This window comes from Apteryx mantelli, chromosome 1, assembly GCF_036417845.1.
Source record: "Apteryx mantelli isolate bAptMan1 chromosome 1, bAptMan1.hap1, whole genome shotgun sequence".
In the NCBI taxonomy this organism is placed as follows: domain Eukaryota; kingdom Metazoa; phylum Chordata; class Aves; order Apterygiformes; family Apterygidae; genus Apteryx; species Apteryx mantelli.
In genome coordinates this window covers 140,726,895-140,741,591 of record NC_089978.1, presented here as the reverse complement: position 1 = coordinate 140,741,591, position 14,697 = coordinate 140,726,895, and the positions used below count along the sequence as shown (strand labels likewise).

The window sequence follows — 14,697 nt, the reverse complement described above, 5'->3', positions numbered from 1 at the left end:
GTAAGTCTAAATCTAGTGTTACTTCTCCTATTCATACAGTATTTTTCATCACAAGTACTTTGTGTTTAATCAGTTTGTTCTTCCTACTCCAGCAGAGAGCATTCTCTGAACATCATAGTTTTGCATTCAATGACTTGAGACAAGGAATAAAATGATAGAAAGGCTGAATGCTATTAAATCAATAGGTAAAAGTCACATTATCAAGTATAATTTCAAAAAAGCTTGTCATAGTGAATGCTTCATGTAAAGCCATTGACAGCTGTATAACACGTACCACAACAGAAAGCTGTCAGATTTGATAACATCAATTATAGTAGACTGAGACATTTCACTAAAGTTGCTGATTGTCACTCCAGTGATAACTGTTGCATTAACTGCATTCCATAAATTCAAAACATACATAAATATAGAATGAACAGCTATTACCACAATATTCCTAGTATCACCATTTAAAAAAAAAATCCAGAGGTGTCAAAACATATTATGCTCTCCCCCTCCAAAAAAAAGTTTGAAAAGCAAAATTGAAGAGTCATAAGAACTGGGGGGAAAAAAGGTGTAACTGAATTCTGGATGATTAATTCCTCAAAGATTGGCAGAGTACCCACTACTACAATGCATACAATATCTCAGTCATATCTGCACCATTGGTAGCATGCTAAACTTTTAATCAAATGAAGAATATAAAAGCTTTATGAAGAACTCTGATGGACAGACCAGAATGCTAGATTTCAGATATGTTTGCACTACAATTTTCACCATTTCTTAACGTCATGCAGAAAACAGAAAAATTGAGATTTCTTCACCTGACCAACCAGAAACATTCCCTCTTGCATACTAGCTTTTTCAGCTGTCATTTCCTCCCTTTTCACATCAAGAGTCTGTACCTAAACTCCAGAATTCTCAAACCAGCAATAAAACCTTACAGTCCTGCATGTAGGGAGACTTTTCTATCCCCTAGGGAAATCCTTCTAAATAAGATAAACACCACTGCAAAGGCTAATTCAAAAACTTCAGAGCAAATGACAGACTAACAGCCCTGGTGGCTGCACTATTAAAATCATGAGATTTCAGCACACAAACATAAGTACATCAACAACACTTAGTGTGCTTTAGTTTTTGCATGTGTTTTTTTTTTTTTTTTTTTTTTGAGGAAGAGCTTGTCCGAAGGGCAAAGTCCATGTCCAGCCTGGAGGCCAGTGACAAGCAGAGTCCTATAGGAGTCAACCTTGGAACTCCTCCTCTTTAGTGTTTTTGTCAATGTCCCAGAAGAGGAGAGGAAACATACCTCAAGTCCACAAATGATGCCAAGTCAGGGGTGCAGTCAATAAACCTGAAGGTAAAGCTGCTATTTAAAGGCCCCCAAAACAGGCTAGAAAAATAGGCCAACAGGAATCCCGTAAAATTCAACATGAACAAATGTTAAGTCCTGCACACGGAGCAGATTAAACCCATGCATCAGGCTGGCTACTGTGTAGTGGCTCTGAAAGGGGCCTTGGGGACACCTGGTGTATAGAGGGCTAAACAGGACCCAGAAGTTTTGTTGGCAGAGATGAAGGATGACAGCATCCTGAGCTGTAGCAACAATAAAGCAAGGGAAAATGATTATTCCACTTCATTAGAGTACATCTGAAATTATGCATGAAGTTTTGCTCCCCACAAGTGCAACAAATATGTTGATAAGCTAGAGCAAGTTCAGCAGAGGTGAGGTTTTGAAGCACCTGAACTATGAGGAGAAGCAGAGGGAACTGGACTTATTCAACCTGGAAAGAGGACCAGCTTTGGGAGGACCTAACACCAGCCTCCTAGTAGTTACAAGGATGTGACTGAAAAGGTGGAGCCAAGCTCTGTACTGAGGTGCAAAGCAGAAGAAAAGACACTGATCATAAATTGAAACCAGGAAGTTCCAACCAGATATCAGGGCAGAAAAGGGAGGAAATCAGTTTGAAGATAAGAAGCACTGAAAAGGCTGTAAAGAACTCCAACCTTGGAGGTTTTGAAGACCCTACTGGACAGAGCTCTGAGCAACCTGGTCCAAATTCAGTGTTGACCGTGTTTTGAGCAGCAAATTGGACTACAGAGCTCCTGAGATCCTTTCCAACCTGAATGTTTCTGATCCTATTATTTAGGCTGCTTACACTTATATGTTATTTAAAAAGCTGCTTTTTACTCTTATAAAGATGTTACATTTCAGCACAGGCCTCACCAAAGGCTAATTTTACTTCATGTTAATTAATCTAGGTGTATCATAAGCCTGTTTTCTTCCTACATGAGTATTGCTGTTTGACCTGTTCTGAGACAAACTGACTGCAGCATTGCCATAGTCAGCTGGTTTCAGGATCCTTAATGGAAACAACAAAAAGACAACTAGCACAGGATACAGTCAGAGGGCCAAAATACTCTGCTTTGTATGTCTCAAAAGGCACCTCAATCAACAAACAAACAAATCAAAACAAGAAACCATCACTGCTGATTTTTTCTTCTGTACTATTAGCAAGACTGCTTCAGAGCTCAGTCAGTTTGATAAAGACTGTCCTTCATGTCACATGTTTAGGAACAGAGCTAGAACACAGCATCACCCAGAATCTGTACACTGAGAATTATCATCTATGGGAAAGGCAAGAGACTATCACTTCTATACTCCATGCAACACCCTCAAGTCCCAGCATCCCATACAGTCTTCCTGTTTACTAATATAATCATATTACTCCATGATCTTATGTCACAATGATCTTCAAAATCTGCTACAAATATTTCTTTAAAAAAATGAAACTCAATATCAATGACACTATGCAAATCTTGCAAAAAACCTCTGATGGTGATGGTATAGGAAGGACTTTGATTATGCCTGTCCTAGAATACTACTTCAGGATTTCCAAAAAAAGAGAGAGTACGTTTTACTCCCAGCAAAGTAGATTAAACTCCCAGTATATTTGATTTTCCTGATTATGGGGATCTCTTCAATTATCTTTGAATCAAGTCCCCTTTGCACATTTTTAGCTGCAGTGAAGAGGACAAAGACAGACTTGTCTGCAAAGTTTCCGATAACATAGTGGCTTATGCTGAGGAGCTCTGCTGCATTAATTCTACAAACCATCGCAACAATAAACGCTAATGACAAACTTTTGTTAGTGAGCACAAGAGAAGACTTAGTTCTTCACATCCTAGCATCAAGCACAAGAACAATAAATCTAGAATAGAAGCAATAGATATAACAAGCAAAGCATGCTCTTAGGACCAAATTCACTACTTCAGGCCCAGTATAATCACATTGACTAATTGTTTAAACACAATTTTCATTAGCATCAAGTTCTTTTAGTAACCCACATAAAAACACACAAGTTTTGAATTCCAAAGAAGAATCGCTTTACACTAGTAAAAAACCTAAAATTTATCAGAGTCATTACAATAACCAATACTTTATGCTTCCTAACAAAGCAATTACCTGCCAGGGAGCAGTGAGAGCGAGGCTACTCTTCCCACAAGGGAGGGCAACCAGGAGCCCAGGCTGGCAACAGCACAGGTAGGTACCAAACTTCACAGTCCTGCTGTACCTGAGGAAGGCTGGGTGGTGAGGGTGACCAGATCCTTCAACCATTCAGTAGCCATCACACAAGGTGAGGCAGCAAGGCAGGTCCAGGGGCCATTCAGGAAGCCCAGTCAGGAACAGGACTGTAACACAGGTCCAAGGTCTGTCCAAGAGACAAGGACTGAGACAGGACTAGAAACAAAGCTACCTACAGCATAGGTCCATGGGCCAACAAGGAAGTCCCATCAATAACCTAGCACTGCAGGAAACAGAAGCAAGTACAGAAGTGCACTGCAGACACACATACAGCATAGCCTAGAGAGGAGGTAGGTATCCCAGCCTGAGCTTAAATAGGGCAATGGGCAGCAGGTGTGGAGATTCCAGGTGAGGCTGCTTAGGGTAATTAAGGCCTATTAGTGCCTTCAGGGCCCTGACATTAGCTTTGAAGCAAGGTTTTCATTTCTCTCATGCTGGGAATGTTTTCTAGCACCTGCACTACATTTAGAGTTTCTAATGCTAAACAGATCACACACCCATTTTCAGCTCTGAAAGCTGCTAGCCAAGAGAAACTTCTGAAAAGTAAAATTCACATTTGAATGCAATGACTCAGCTTGAGTTGTTTCTGAAAAGAATGTAGCGATTGCCCTCAAAAGAAAGTCTTTTTTCACCCAAGAGTCACTTCTCCAATATTGGCTGGTCCTAGATACTTCAGAAGCTGACACATGAAGTGTTTTGACAGACTATACCAAAATCCAGAATTCAAATCTTCCCAGGATCACAGAGGTGTCCCTTGCGCCCAAAAGGTCCTCTGCAATAATTCCAGTTTTAAAGCCTACAGCTGTTCAGGGCACTGCCACTCAGATTGTTGCTGATAATAAATTCATCCCAAGTTTCCCTCCAGTTCGATGCTTCCAGCTGAACTTGCTATACTGCTGCACAGCCAGTGTGACATGCAAAACTCATCCGCCATACAGCGATTTGCAGAAAGTTTTTATTTAACATTTGCAAAGAATTATATGTGTACAGAAACATCCAAAATGCATGTTTGTCTCAGGTGGAGGGTAAACTTAGGCAATATTCTTTATGCAGCACATTTAAACCATAACTAGAACCAAGTAAAACTGCAGAATAGGAGTACTATGAAAACACAGCTAAGGGCCCTTCACCTTTCCCTTTCCTTTTACTGAAATATTTCAGATTTTGAGAATGTTTCAGTGTCCTCAGGAACATTGAACAGAGAATAAGGAACACTGAAGACAATGCCATTCACATAAACGGCTATGCTTGGTCCACACTGCAGGTCAACTGCATCTAAGTGCTTACACAATCAAATAAAGACAGTTGTTCCTCACCTGCCAGACAGACAACAGCTGACTCTGTTCAAGCCTGAAACTGGATTTGGAGGTATAAAAAAATCCTACTTCCATTCATATGGCTCTGGAATGGCTCAGCCACCAACTCTGTCATTATTATCCACAGAGATTTGAGAGGATTTGAGCCCCATTAATACTTGAGTTGCTTGAGTAGTAGATAGAACTTGATGTGCATGACTGTCCTGAATAAACTTTGCATTTCCTTGTTGAGTATTTACCCATGCTGATCCATGCTATTAAGACTGACCTTTAACATGGATTATCCAAGTTCCTAATCACTGCCAAGAAATCAATTCCTTCAGCTGAAAGCAGAAGGATGGTATCTGTTAACTGGTTATATAACTGCTCCATACATCTTCTGCTGTGCGTTCTTGCACTTTAACGGGATAATCTGATGAATATGGAAGTGTGCCGAATATGTTTTTGAAAAAATTGTTTCCTTGTGCACTTCAATAGGCTTTAATGACTTATTTGTAATGTAATTATAATTCATATTAAAAGATAGCAGAAATATAGGCTGTGATTACAACCTGCTAAAATAATATGAAACTTAAGTGTACTGCCACAAAGTTTCTGCACCTGCAAAACTGGAGGAATGTTAATTGCAATCTGGAATTTATTTATTTGAGCCTTAGTCATAGAGATGCAAAACAAATTTGAAATAATAGGATAAAGCTATACTGGTAGAAGTCACTGCACTTGCCAATAACATCCAGTGAAGACTGCTGAAGAAACTTTCAGGACAATACCAGCTATACCAGTACTGGTCCCATCCATGTTCAAGCCATTCATATAGCATAAATGAAATATATCTGTGTTAACACAGCTCTGTACCTCAACTCTTTAGCCCTTAAGCAACAGATTATGATATGATCTGATGCAAATCTGTGCTTGCAGGGCTATATTACTTTTAAGTCCCAAATGAGTCTGTGCACAACATGCCTTACACTTCTTTGCATATGTACAGTAGCTCATTTGTCATTAAATCAGAAGTTTCAGTGCTGCACTCTACTGAATGGTGTAGAAAAGCATTGTTTCATCTCTATAAATATGAGGATTTTTCACTTATTTTTTGCTTTTCTAGCTTCATGGCAGAATACATTAGGAGAGCCACACAAATAAAGTGTGGTCTGTGAACTCAGAAGAGGGAGTTGCAAATGATCAGAGTAGGAGGTTTAGTATCTTAAGTCAAGGTGAAAGCACGATGCAAGAGAAAATGAACAAAAAGAACTTCTTACCAGAAAGGCTATATGAAAAAAAATGAATAGATACTTTTCAGAATTAACAAACGGACAGGTTATTTCTTAAGTTCAACAATATTGAGAAGCCAGGTTAGCACATATATTTATTTTTCAACATTTCCCAAGGCGTAAGAGTGTGGCCAGCACATCGAGGGAAGTGAGCTTTGCCTGCTGCTCGGTACTCGTGAGACTGTGCTGGGAGCACTGTGCCCAGCCTTGGGGCTCCACGGTGCCTATGGGACAGGCAGAGACACCCTGGGAGCCATCCTGCTGGAGATCCCCAGGATGGGGAGGGGGCTGGAGCCCACAAGCCATGTGGTGAGGCTGGGTGTGCTTCCCCTGGCACAGGAGCAGCCTTGCTCTCTGACGAGCAAAAAGGCCCACAGATATCGTCCCCAGAAAGCAGCCCTCAGCCCATCAGAGCCCCTGCCCCTCCAGAGCAGGGCTCTCTTCAGCCCACAAGACCCCTCCTTGGGGTGGGCACCAAGCCATGCATGACATCACAAGGGCTTTCTGATGTCACCAGCGACCCATAAGGTCACTGTTTCACCCTCTTGCACAGTCATTACCAGAAGAGCCACCGGTGGTGGCAGAAGCTCACCAGGATCAGGCTGCCCCTGCCTGCCTGGCACAGGTTTCTGGCACCAGTGAGTCAGGCAGAGCGACTGCAGCAGAGGAGGAAGGACACGCAAGGGAGGACGAGGATGAGGAAGGTGGGGAAAACCTGGTGGGACAAAGCAGCTGCCCTCCCCCAGGCTGCAGCAGCCCTGCAACCTGTCCAAGCCAATCCACCTCAAGACAAGCCAAGAGAGCTGGATGAGCTAGAGGCATGGACCCTGTCACAACACCTCACCATGGCTGAGGTCCCCCCTGGAAGAGGAAGCCATCAATTGCCCTCAGTGCAAGAGGGCCACCAGCTCTCCTCCCCATCAGCCTGCCTCCAGCCCCTCCAAGGAAGACCAAAGTGCCTTAGGCCAAGATCTACCCACCAGGCTGGGCCGAACAGGCAGCAATGGCAAAGTCCCTCCAACAGCTCTCCTCCACTGCCACAACTGGCACAGGCATGTCACTTCCAGGACACTCACTGCTCCCTTTCCTGCCACATCCCTTTAGGGCTTCTTCACATACCAAAGGCAACACACTGACCACAGGCCTGCCACATTCACAGGAACCTGCTTCCCAGGACTATTGCACCCAACTTTCCCTTCCCACCATCTCTAGCTCATTTCTCCTTTTGGGCTTCTAAAATAGTTCTCCTGTCTAACCTAGAACAAAAATCGGTGGTCCTGGAGTCATGTTCAAAATATACTGGGAATGGAATGGAAAAGGAAATAATCTAGATGAAGGAAAATCCATGCAATGTGAGGGATGACCTTGCCATGCTGTAGAAGAGAAGAATGATCCAGACCACCACACTCATATACTGTCATGTTCATGAGTACATAACTTGCAGGTAGCTTTTAAATACATTTGAGAGATTTCCAGGGCTCAGCTGCCACTGTACGTCACAGGAAATATGTGGCCAATGCCCAGGTCAAAAATTACGTAGGAGGAAATCTAAATACCTTCAACACTAATGTCCAAGAGCAAAAGCCTCAAAACTACTACTGCCTCCCTTAGCTGTATACCAGTTCCCTTGGGGACCGTAGCTGCTACTGACTACCCCCACTACTACCATCATGTCAAGGGCCTTTGCCTGTCTCATGCCTACGCAACCCCTGAATCCTCCTGCTCTACCTGAAACACAGAAAGAGGCGGGCTCCAAATCTCAGTTCTCGTCTGGCTGCAGTGTCATCTACACTATGCTGAAGAAGCAGCAACAGCTGCCTGTGCGGACAGGCAGAGCAGGGAGATGAGACTGGTCTCCTTTCCTATGCTAGAGTCCACAGTTAGCACATGTGACCAGAAGTGAGGCATCTGGGCTTGTAGCTCCCTTGAGCCTAAGATTCACACCTGCATCTTCTCCCTCCCAGAAGACAAAGCAATGCAGGCACTCAGGAAAAGGCATGGGTGACCTGAAATGCCAACAGGATCCAGCGACACTGGACCTTGCTTCCCCCAGAAGAGCTCCCCCATCACTGAATTACAGGATCTACTCTGCTTCCCTGTAGCCTGCTGCCCCAGGAAGCCCAGCTGTTAGCAGCACGCTGGCACTGCTTCCCCAGCAGAACAGATGACTACCTGCCCAGTGTCATGGGCCTCAGTGACAAGGTTGCAGGACCAGCAGGCTGCGCAGCCACCTTGGGACAGATACAGCCTCTTCCCACATGCCTCTGAAACAGATGCAAACAACAGTGGGGGAGAGAAAAGGTCTGAGACCTTGTATGCCAAAAGCTTTACCACTGAGAGTCAAAACTTCAGCCAGGCAGAGAAGTCCATGACAACCCTGCTCCCGCATATTTAAGGAAGACCCCAGCAGTTGCCTAGGGTTAGAGATGCACTCCTGAGGGGTGGGTCCTCCATGCCAAAAGGGCTGTGTACACCCCTGAAGAACAACAGCCCATGCACAAACCACGCTGGTGCACACACATCCCTGAAGGCATTGGCACAACTCTCAGGGCCTGGAGGGTACTTCACAGGCCCTAATGGCCCTGACCAGCCCCACCTGGGGCCTCCACCAACTCCCCTGCCCAATGCCCCAGCAGCTCCATTTCAGTTCAGCCCCAGGCCTTCAGTGCCTGCCCCAGCTACATACCTCTGCCCAGCCCTGCCTCTGCTCCTCTTTCCCGCATGGAGCCTGATTTATGTCAGGGGCACTTCGTCTTCAGTCCTGTGCCTGGCCCTGCCTCCTCACCTTGCCTTGTCTTCAGTTCTCAGCGGACCCTGTTATCAGCAGCCTGCTCTGCCCACCATCCTTGCTGCCCTGGTGCTGTGGCCTGCTGATATGGGGACTGTCCCTTCCTGCGTCGGCTTCCTCCCTACTGCTCCTTCACTCCCTCTCATGGAGTAGCCCTGATCTTTCTGCTCCCTGAGAAATCCATTCTAGAGCAGCTACACTAACAAAAGAACATCAGAAAGAAACTCTTACTTTCGGAGTGACAAAAAGAAACCATCACACATACCACCTCCCGCAATGCCTGTCATCTTGATGGAAGAATTTTGATGAACTCGGTGTAACCTGTGGTGAAAATACAGAAAGCTGAGACTAGGGATTAAGGAGGATAGGCGTTTACAGAAGTGTTTGTGCAATTGTTTGAGGTGTTCTCTTTTTTCAATATCCAAATTATTGACCAAAAGTTTGGGTGGTTTGGCAAAAAATTAAGTAAAATTTCCTGACTTGAAGCTGTTTTGTCTGTGACACCTAGCTCTTAGCCAGATTGTTAGGGTGTTGCCCCAAGGTGGAAGACATGGGTGTGAATGTCCCTATGCTCAGAAGCTGTTGAGCAGAAGCAGGTGCTCTAGTGACTAAGTAGGAGTGGTAGGAGCAAGCAGAAAGACTGGGCCCAACACAGAAACAAGATTTTAGGCATCTAGTTTTAAGGAGGTTGCAGGCTGTGAAAATTATTCTTACCTAGGCATACAGTTTAGGGCTGGCACTTCTATCCCTAGGGTCTGACACCTTGATCTATTGGTACAATTAATAAAAAAAAATGCTAGTGCATTGATTTCCAAAGAGATTTCAAAGCAGCGTGGTATTCTTCTTGAAATCCGCCCCAAGGAGACCAAGACACCCAAGTGCAAGAAGCAGCTTGAAGTTCCTACCCTAACCCCTTAAATAGCTACAGTCTCTTGGGTGCTTTCGGTAAACTTCTCCTGCTGCCTAACTGGCATTTGGTTCTGTTGATTGCTGCTCCTGAGTATGGCCTGTATTGGCAATCTTGTTAGCTGACAGTCAGCTAGTAAAGGCCTGAGATTCAGCAGCACAGTGCAAAAGACCAAGCCAAACCTGTGCTGTCAGGAGTAGAGGAGAGAAGGGGCTATGTTCATCATATTTACTGAAAATTAAAGTCTGATTTCTCCCAGTCTCTTATGTGCCGGAAGCAGTTTCACCAATTTTGATGGCATTAATGAAGAAAAATGTGTTTGTGGTGGGCATTTTAATGATTTCTAGTTCTTCATTGCTGGCAAATAGCTGGGACTGATATGTCTTTAGAAGAATAAGGGGAGAAGGAAAAAGGGACCCAGATAGCAATGCCCTGGCCAAGATATGTTAGCGGCACTTTTGGCATGGGACTGTGTCCAGGTCCTGATGAGCCAGCCAGCAGAGGGGGCAAAAGTTAAACTTTTTTCCCACAGGCACAATGACTGGAAAGTGATATTCCAAAAAAGAAAACTGAACAGAACAAAGCATTGAGAACAAACTTAGAGACACAGGAACACAAGCCAGCACTTGTGAAATGGGAAAGAACAAGCTGATAAGGAGCTTATAGCTCAAGCGTATTCCCAGCAACCAACACTAGAAGAGTCTAGGCATGGGCATATGCAAAGCTTTAGCCTTTCCTTAAAACAGTAGTAGGACTGCTTTCCATGTAAAGAAAATGTATACATAAAAATAAGGTAATTAGCAATTCCAATGATGGGTGAATGGAGAAAGCCACAAAGGGGTGAACAGACTTGTCCATACATCAGAACAGTGTCAGAGGCATGTAGAACTTGGGTCTGTTGAAGCACAGACTGTTTTCCTGTTAACAGCCATGGGAACATAGGAACTTGGCTGGTCTTAGCTTCAGTCCTCTGAAATAGCAGATAACCACATCAAACAACTCAAGCATACATTTAACAAGCACTTCCTGGAACTACTTAGTTTGTTCTCATCTTTCTTATGAGACTGCTGTTCCACTCCTACCATTGCTAGAGGTCTTATTTCTAGGCAAAATGCATGTATGTAAAGCTGCTTCTGAGTACAGCCCCATTCATTTCTCCCAGATCCCTGCCATTTCAGTTACATTTTAAAATCCCTTTGTTTTCTTCTACTGCCCACATTAGTAATAAACAAAAAGTCAGAGGAAATTCACATGAATTTTCTTTGACTTTTTAAGCTGTTAGTATGGATGCTATATAAATACAGAGATTCCACATGTCATGTACTGTAATAAAATACAAACCAGATTCATTATATTAAGATATACACAAATACAGAAATCATATTTCAGCTGCTATCGTTCATTATCATTGTACTTTCTACAGGTTTTAAGCAGGCATCGCTCAAATAAGCACTTCCTGTTTTTACCTCCACTTACTCCAAAGAAGGTGCACCCCTTACAGGCTGACAGTATAGACCAGCTATTTTCAAGTGAAATAGCAGAGATGGTTTAGCAAGGCAGAGAGGACAACTTTCATCAGAAGGCTAGAACAGAGGAGAAAGGATACGTTGCTAGCAAAGCATAAGCATAACCTCTTAATCCCCTTTTCCACAGGCTGAAAAAAAAAAATTTGCCTTTTCCTCCTGTAACTGTACTGGAAAGTCTATGCTATGCAAGGCATATATCAGTCAAAAGGTCCAACTGCTGCTGCTTCACAAGAGCTGGCTTTAATCTACTTACGTCAGGTACTGGTAACAAGGATTCTGGTAAGGCCTTTGCTCGCTGTGAACTCTGTGTTGTGGTGGTTATGTTATTTTCAGTACCCCACGTGGTTGTTTTAAAACTGGCTATGGCTAAGAGATAGTGACATGTTTAACTGCAGATCAGAAATATTGTGAGAGGATTTAGAGATGTTTTTTAATGCTTATCAGCAATCCAATAGTACATAACTTTGCAGTGGTACTTAGTGGTACTAAGCTGTCTAGAATCAGGCTAAAATTACTTGCCTCATGTTAGGCCACTTATGAAGCCAAAAATCCAAAACAGGTGAGAGAACTTCAGTTTCTTTTCAATAATAATGACAGGTCAGCCTCAGGAAGATGCAAATTAATTAGCTACAGATAAACAGGAGCAGAAGATTTTTTTATTGCTTCATATTTAACGCACATCTTTTTGAAGATGATAAGAGAACTCCTGAAGCAAATCGACTCAGTCAAGATTTGCTCATACACTTTGATTTTACAGACCTACTGTTATAGATCAGATATAAATACAATGAAAGGAAATAGGACTATGGTATTTTCAACAACAGCACAATACATGTTCTGTTCACATTAGTCTAAATATGGTCTATCAAGATATTGAGGACGACGATGACAGAGTACTTTATACTCTTCCTCCTGTTCCACTTTAATTTAAGACAGACAAAGAGAAGACCTGGATATTCTAATATAGCCTGCAAATATTATCACTACATTTCAGCAACACCTTCTAGGTGACCCTGCTTAAGCAAGGGGTTGGACTAGATGATCTCTAAAGGTACCTTCCAACCTCAACCATTCTGTGATTCCGTGATTCCTGCGAGGCCTCAAGAAAAGCAACCAGATTCGGAAACCTTGAAAAGAAGCCAAATCAAGAAAAAGGTGATCCAAGGTGCAAAGATGTATTTGCATGAGAATGTACAAGGGGAGATAATTGGTGCCATTTATTTACTAAGAGACTAAAGCTGCTGAGTGTATCTCTCTCTCTCCGTTTCCAAAATACATATTAAAAGCATTCAAAGAACACCTTAAATTCACTTAGTTTATGGCACTATATATTCTGGCCAGTGAGTGTCACTCCTCCCCACTGAATAATAAAGATGTAATTTTTCTAGCACTGGATAGACTGCACATTTTATTGCTGAAGTACCATGTCCTCATATAAAATGTATTTTTTGAAATGTAGAATCATCGCTGATCACTTTTGGTCATAAAAGATGAACACATGTTTTTTGCAAGAGGAGCTTTAGAGCATCTGGATATATTCCAGTTTCAATAAGCTCCTTTTCCTAATCCCAAACCTCCCGGTAATTTCAAGCAAAAAGGTTTTCTCTTTGTATACTACAATATTAAGAACTTCAGCCACTGAAGTAGCAGCAAGATAGCGTAAATATTAGCCATTACTAAATATTAGCTGTTCTTAAAATGTCACATCTTGAACCTTAAGTGGAGATCCTCACCAGACTTCAATATAGGCAAAAGCAGGAGGAGACCCCAGAAATGCAGTCTGTGCACATGTGGCTAGAAGGTAGGTGTAGCTGAAACATCTTCATAAATAGATTTAATAAAGAAACAGTTTAGAGTTTTAGAAGTCTGGAGTCTTCCCACAACTCCAGCCAGCAATGCCCTACAGGAAGCACCATGGCCGCAGACTATCTACTGCATTGCTTTCTGTGCCAGGTGCCTAACAGGACAGCACATGCAAATTGAGCAAAAAGGCAGTGTGGAAGTGCTGACCCTACTCAGAATGCTGAATTTCCAAACAGAAAATATACAGAAGTATGGAACCAAGCACAGAGCTACACACAGGACTAGTCAAACAGAGAAAAAAAGTATTGCAAATGCTTTTTTCAACATAACATCATCTCACCGAGGAGGAGACAAATATTAAATAATACTGCCAATGGGTTTTGTTGAGTTTGGAGTCCCAAAATAAGTGGGAAAAGGAATAAATGCTTACATTACAAAGCCGAAAAATTCAGGTATCCATCTCTATCTTTGGAGACTAATTGAAAGTATGAATGGGTATGGGAATGTAGTTTCAGCTCACATGAGTTATTGTTCAGAGAAGCCAATCTAATTCTAAAGAAATGACTTCCAAGTGCAAAGGCAAAGGATCATTACATGTAAGGGTCAAAACAAAGACAGCTACTAGCACAAGAGGAGTACAGTTTCTTGAACAGAGACAGGAGTCCATGGACAGACCAAACTCAACCCTCTTGCATCACGGTGCAGAACTTGCACAGTGGAAAATACATAAAGGTAGAAAGAGTACCCCATTGATGAACAATGCAATAGGTGGGGAAAAACAGCCACAGCCCCAGTACCTCAAGAAGAAGAGCAACCCTGTATTCCATGACCGAGAATGTGGCGAACCCCAGCAAAGATTATAATCTCAGCAGATTTAAGAGTTGACATTATCAAGTGGCTAATCACTTCTCACCTTGGGCAGGACATGGCAGACTGGGTGTCTAGGATTCAGCTGAGTATACATAATACTATGAATATACATAGAGACTGTAACAGCAAACTGAAGGACATTCTGTAATCTCATGACACCTGAAATCAATTTGAGGAAGAGGGTGGAAACAAACCTCTAAATTTTTAATGAAAGACTACCATTCCTCTTTCCAGAAGGTGGACTTTCTGGAAAACAATCAGACAAGGATTTAAACCTACAAATCCAGAATATATGTTCAGGGGTATGGTATAACTGACATGATATACAGCAACAGTGCTCTGCAGCAAAATTCAGACATTTAACCTGATACCTACAAAGCAGTTGAAAATTAAAACTATTGGTGAAGACAATCATGAGACTGACAATCAGAGAAACAGACAAGGATGGTATCAGCACTAAGCAGTGTTGGACCATTATAATGTGTTACCGAGGACAGCTTAAAATAGGGATGGATGGGCTTGAGACTCTTGATGTTGATTCCAAAAATGAGAAATTATTACAGCCTGTTTATTACAGCTTGGAAGAATAAAAAGCCTAGTGTAGAAACAGTTAAGGGAATGTCAGAAAGCCCAATGTTCAGTCTGAATGCCAGA

General features: G+C 42.6%; 1 pseudogene; it reads right to left on the bottom strand.

Moving 5' to 3' along the window:
• LOC106488321 (potassium voltage-gated channel subfamily KQT member 1-like) overlaps positions 1 to 14,697 on the bottom strand; it is a 542,964-nt pseudogene that overhangs the window by 509,003 nt on the left and 19,264 nt on the right.